Here is a 6,402-nt window from a genome sequence, read left to right as displayed (position 1 = left end):
CAGTCCAGATGTCTCTCTCCCCGAATGTTTTTCCTAAAAGAATGTATGCAGCTCATGTGCCTCAGCTAAGGAGAATTATTTCATGGGATGGCATGAGAAATGAGGACTTTGTAGTAGCTGCTTGTGGATTAAGTTGTTCTCAGATTTTATAAACTATAAGTATTGTCTATGAAAAAAATTGCACACTCATTACACCTCACTGCATTAGGCGCTTTTGAACAACGAGTGTTTTCCAAAGAAACTGAGGGTGTGGCTTATGATACACGTGCAAGTCTGTTCTGAAAATATCAGTGAATGAAAAAAGGAACTTTTGGATGGGATGGTGCATAATACTGGCTGCCCTATGGTCAAACAGGATAGGAGATCCACAATTCCTTTGTTTTTAAGTGGTTACGGGGGTGGGTGACTGGATGAGGCTGCAGCATAGTTTGAACCCTTCCCCCCAAGCCATTGGATGGATGGAGGTTGGATGGAGTAAAATGAAAATCCAGGTGCAATATGGGTACCTGTTTTACCTCTTTGTTGTGGTCAATAGCAGGTTCGGTAGCATTTAAGTCATCGAAAAAGCATATGGGGAGTTAAACTCGCCTCTGTCAGCACAATGACCAAATTAAGATCCCACCCCACTGCTGCTTTTAACAAAAGAAAGAGATCTAACTCTATCATGTCTAGTTTAGCCCCAAGGCTTGTTTGCCAAATTCAGGTTGTTGTTGCCCTTTTTCATCACAGAGTGAAGACAAGAAACTGAGCTCAGCCATGGGTTGGGTTAGCGAAGTGGGGAAGAGTAAGTTCATTGCCAAATGACCATCTCACAATCGTTATCACTGCAAGCACCATCAGAAGCCTCCACCAGTATTTCTGAAACTCTTTTGAGGGATCTTGGGCCACACCTTTTCGGTCTGTCCGTGGACGATACAACTGCTCTAAGGAATGTGAAGAAAGAAGGTGGATAGCTGATCACCCTCCCCATCTCTGAAAAGGCCAAGTACTATATTTTTGTGACTTGTGCACTGACAACTAAGAGCAGTGGGTGGGTCACACAAGTAGAAGATTAGAGCAAGACAACAATGTAGAACCCGAGGGGAAACAAATCATTCCAGTGGAAAACAAAATCTGATTAAGCCGTTAACTTTCAGCTAATGAAAATCAATGTGTGTCAAGCTGGTTTTCTTGGGCTGTATCTATCGTGCCACAGAAAAGAAAGAATCACAGGTTTTTGTTCCTAGGGCTGCATGCATGTGTTATATTCAGATGTGTGCATGCAAGTGGTTACAAGATCATACAACCTGAAATTCTAAAACATACACTTATGGCAGTGCTTCCAAATCCTCCTTATTTTGGCTTTATCATGCAAAAACTAGAGAGGTCCACTTTGCTCCCTGATAATATGTTCCATTTTATTTGGATGGGGTCCATATAGCCTCTGCTTTCCTTTGCCTTTTGGAGCAGTCTTCAGCATCCTTTGTTTTGGAAAAGAATGTCTCGTAGAAGCCAGATAATACAAGCACTTTTCTTTAATTTTCTTCTTTGTCTGTGTGTCTCTCATATTAAAAAGCCAGACTGAATTTAAACCATCAGGGATTTTTCCCCCCTTCTTCTCCTGCAATTGACATTTCAGCTCCCTCTGGAATTAATTCTGAATCCTTTGCCATTAAGAGTCATGAACAAGATTAGCATTCAAATTTGGGCTTTTAAAACAAAATGTTTGAATACATTGAACACTCCTTTCTCTCTGCTGTGTATTTACACATGAACTGGAACAAAAATACCGGTTCTGAAAGAGGCACACTATGTTAGCTCAAAAGACATGTATAAATAGTTGCAGCTGAGTGAGAAAGGTAGGAACCCTATTGTTTCAGCTCCACCAGCCATCTTGGACTATTTCTCTTTATTTTAATAATAATCTACAAAGGATTTTGCAACCTTCTCCGGCAAGATGCCAGGGACTCGATTCTCCTGAAGATCATGATGTACTCTCAGTATGCAGATCCTGACCATGATCAACACAGACAGATCAGAGGGTTTAACTGGGGAAAAACCTGCGCCCTGGTGCTTTGAAAAAGGGTAACATTACAAGGCACTTGCAACTATTACTTTGGCTCCTTAGTTGTTGGCAGCTCCTCCTGAACAAACTGTACTGAAACAAATAGGAGCTATGCAAAAACACAGCAATGTCCAGGATAAATTCACCCCGGTGGAGCTTGTTTTAGAGATCATACTCCATGATTTCGCCATGGGGAGATCAGGGCAGCAGGAGGGGTATATTTCTGCATCATCCAATACCAAAAATTGTATTCTGAAACACCGGTAACTATACAGCTGCATGAAAAATCAAGGTGTTTCCTGGGAATTTGAGATGTTACCAATATGTGGGTGATGCCCAGCTCTCTCTCTCTATTCCATCTGAGTCAGGACTTATGCCCCAAATACCTGAATGACATCTCCTCCCCTACAGGCCCTCTGTGTTGATTGGAGCTATAGTTCAAAACATAGGGAGGGCACCATATTAGTGAAGGCTGATCTAGCAGATGTGATAGCGAAATGAAGCTTCAAAGCAAAGTGACCCAGAGAACATGCAGCTAATGTTTTAAATGTCTTAAATGTAAAGTATAATTGTTTAATAGTACATTGAAATGGAAAAGAACCCTGTATATGCGCTGAATGTACATGCCATCTCTCGCCACATAAACCAACCTGGACTCAGCATTCATCCTCTGAGGCGCTTCTTCATGTGTCTCCTGCCTGTAAGGTCCAGAGGGTGGCAACATGAGAAACGGCCTTTTCTGCAGTGGCCCCCGTTTGTGGAATGCTCTCCCCAGGGAGGTTCATCCAGTCACCTTCCTTATATATGCTTAAGCGCCAGGCAAAAACGTTCCTCTTCAACCAGGCCTTTGGATGATTAATATTCTACAGCCTTTTAAATGTGTTTTTTTGGGGGGAGGTTGTTTTATCGTTTCTGTTTTAACATTTTATTTGTGTTTTTATCTTGTGAACTACCACTCCGTGATCTTTTGATGAAGGGTGGTATATAAATTTAATACATACATAAAAATAAATCTCTGATCCTGCTGCCACAGCTACAATCAAAAGTTAGAACTAGAGTAAAGGTAAAGGACCCCGGATGATAAAGTCCAGTCAAATGCAACGATGGGGTTGCGGCGCTCATCTCACTTTCAGGCCAAGGAAGCTGGCGTTTGTCCACGGACAACTTTCCAGGTCATGTGGCCAGCATGACTAAACTGCTTCTGGTGCAATGGGACACCGTGACGGAAATGCTGTTTACCTTCCCACAGCAGTGGTACCTATTTATCTGTTTGCACTGGCGTGCTTTCGAACTGCTAGGTTGCCAGAAGCTGGGACAGAGCAACGGGAGCTCACCCTGTCTCAGGGATTTGAACTGCTGACCTTCTGATCAGCAAGCCCAAGAGGCTCAGTGGTTTAGACCACAGCGCCACCTGCATCCCAGGGCTAGAATAGACCTTGACTTACCCTATTCTAGCATGGGCACCCTGAAACTGCCTGTCAAAGTGACACATATTTCAATACTACAAAGGAAATATCTTTGTCATGGAGTGTTGTGGCTTTGAAAAGTTTCTGATTAATATCATGCATACATAGTAGCAGCTTTAATATTTTATTTCAGTGCCATTGTATGTTATGCAGAATATGTAAATGTTACAACTACTTGACATCAACCAAAATGTGAACTAGGTTGCATAGGTTAGTACTTCAGGCAGCAGAAGAATGTTGCTCTAGTCCACTGAAGCATTGAGATTCACAGTGTACAGGGGCGGAAACTGGATTTAAAGCATTTCTAATAAAATATATATTTAATAGCTGGTGTTATCCTTTCACATAACAAAAGCCAAATTATGCCAATGCATCATATGATCTCTTAAAATTACTCCCCTCCCTTGTCGAACTACAAAGTTTCCTTAATAATTTTATATTCCCAAATAAAAGTACAATTTTGCAAATTAACTCAGTATATGCATTTTTAAGCAAACGTACAAACTAAGCAGTTTTGCTGTTATTTTTTTTTATAAATTGCAAAAAGTAGATGAGTTCCACATCATGCTAACCAAATACAGTCAGAAAAAATGATTTCCAGTGGTTTAGAGACATGTACTTTGTAATACAGATTTGTAATGATACAGCAGATAATTTATGATCTCTCTAAATAAAATGTTTCTGTTGCAACTTGATTACATCATAAATACAATATGCAATTTCTATATACTGGACAAAAAAAAGCATATGAAATTCATTTGAACATCCTGTAAGTAGTACAGGCAGTTTCAGAAGAAAATATAACTCCAAATATTTATCCCAGGGGGATTCAAAGTTTGAGGTGCTTGGAGGCACATTCGTGCTTCAGAAAGACCCATATACAGAGCTAAAGTTCTGCTTGCTCTTTTTCATATGAAGATGATTTCATGAGTTTGGCTATTACGAATTGTTATGTTTTTGCTGGAAGAACAATCAGAGACTTAACGAAAAGGTCTCAGCATTCCTCAGTGACTCTAATCATCTGACTATGATTGCCAGATCTTGAAATCATAAACTCTAGCAACTGGGCTGGGTCTCAGATTAGAACTCTCTGGCCAGAGATAGGAACCTAGAGCAGGTCTGGTAATCAAACCTCAAAACTGGAACAGTATTCACTTAAGGTTTACAGCTTTACAAGAGGAAAAAGTAATGGACCTTCCTCTCATTGTTCTAGCAACTGGCCCTGAAACAAGCAAACTTGTCAGGCTCGTTTTATGGTGTTTGAACCAAAGTTTGGGGAACAGAGAAACAGCTTGAAACAAGTCTGAATTTGGAAAGAGTTGCAGGCAAACAGAGGCAGAAAACCTGAGGAATTTTAGCTACAGTTAGGTAAAACTGAGCTGCAACAGTTTTTTATCTGGGAATCTGATGCAGAATTTGTAATTGTGCAGTCTGCAATAGAATCTGATTCCTTCCAACATCTGATGCATGCTCCCTCGTTGGAAAAAAAGCATACCTCTGTAAGCTAGAAGTGAAGAATTTGCGGCCCTGCAGATGTTGTTGGTCAATGGTCAGGGGTGATGGGAGCTGGAGTCTAGCAACATCTGGAGGGTGACGGGTTCCCCATCCCTGCTTCCGGACTTACTGTCATTTGGGATAGGGGGAAGCATATTGCAGAATATGAAGCTGCCTGACACCAAGAAAGATACTTGACCCATCTAAACCAGTGCTGTAATTGGAAGCAGTTCTTCAAATTCTCAGGCACATCTTTCATACCTGGAATTCTTTTAATCGCAGTTGCAAACTATAGAACCTGGACCCTTCATAAAAACCATGTGCTCCATAATGAACAGTTCATTCTTCCAAGCAGTATTTTACACTAAAAAGTAGATTCTTGGGCCAACAGCAGCATATGAAGCTCTGACTACATGCATCGGTTTCATCTCCTTGTCTATCTCCTACCTCTGAATCTCAACCTAGAGAAGAATTGGCAAGGCATTGTTAAGAGCTTCATAATTTTAATTCAGAAGTTTGCACTTGTTAGCAGAAAACACTGCTAGGTTGGAAGAGTTCGATGCTACTGATAGGGTTTCAGCTATTTAATTATTAACTAAAGTTTATCCAGTAGTTAACGGTATAATGTTATTTCTAACACCTAAAATCTAACAGCTCTTATTAACTAACTGCTAAACTACATTCTTCCCAACTTCTGTGTTTGCAATTGTTTTAGAAAGAAGAGTAAATTTCAGGTATTGTCCAGTACAAGGTGAAACAAACCAAAAAATTAAAAATGTTTTTCACCTCTCTAGAAAATGTCTTCTTAAGTTGAGCACATTGAATTATAGTTTCCAAAAGGATACTTTTTATGTAGCTTCATTTTGTGGTGGTGGAATTCAGTTATGAATGTGCACCGTGGGAATCATAAGAGCTACATCACACGTTATTAGACAGCCTTTGCCAACCTGCAGCTGAATTCCTGACCGTTGGCCTTGCTGTCTAGAGTTGATGGGCATTGTAGTCCACAACATCTATAGGACAGCAGGCTGAGGAAGGCTCTTATAGCATAGTTGCCACTGGAATCCATTTCTGCGTGGCAGAGTTTAATCTGAAGGCTGCAGTATTTGGAAGTACCCATCTGCACCACGACTTTATGAGGGAGGTGGTGCATGAGTTTCCATGTGATTTGTGGGTTTTCCAAAAATCTGAGTCACTAAATAAGTGCCACAACCCTATGAATAATCCACAATAGGTGAGATCCAGTGGCAACCACACTGCTTGTGTATGGAACTGTATGACACTACATTCATTTATATGCAGCATGGTGCACCAGCTCAAAAACCGCATTAAAGATTTGAATAAATGCCATAAACATTTTGCAGTGGGACAGTTCTCTTTGAAAAACAATTACCAGTA

This window comes from Podarcis raffonei, chromosome 12, assembly GCF_027172205.1.
Source record: "Podarcis raffonei isolate rPodRaf1 chromosome 12, rPodRaf1.pri, whole genome shotgun sequence".
NCBI classification, from domain to species: Eukaryota; Metazoa; Chordata; class Lepidosauria; order Squamata; family Lacertidae; genus Podarcis; species Podarcis raffonei.
Note: the sequence above shows the minus strand (reverse complement) of the source record.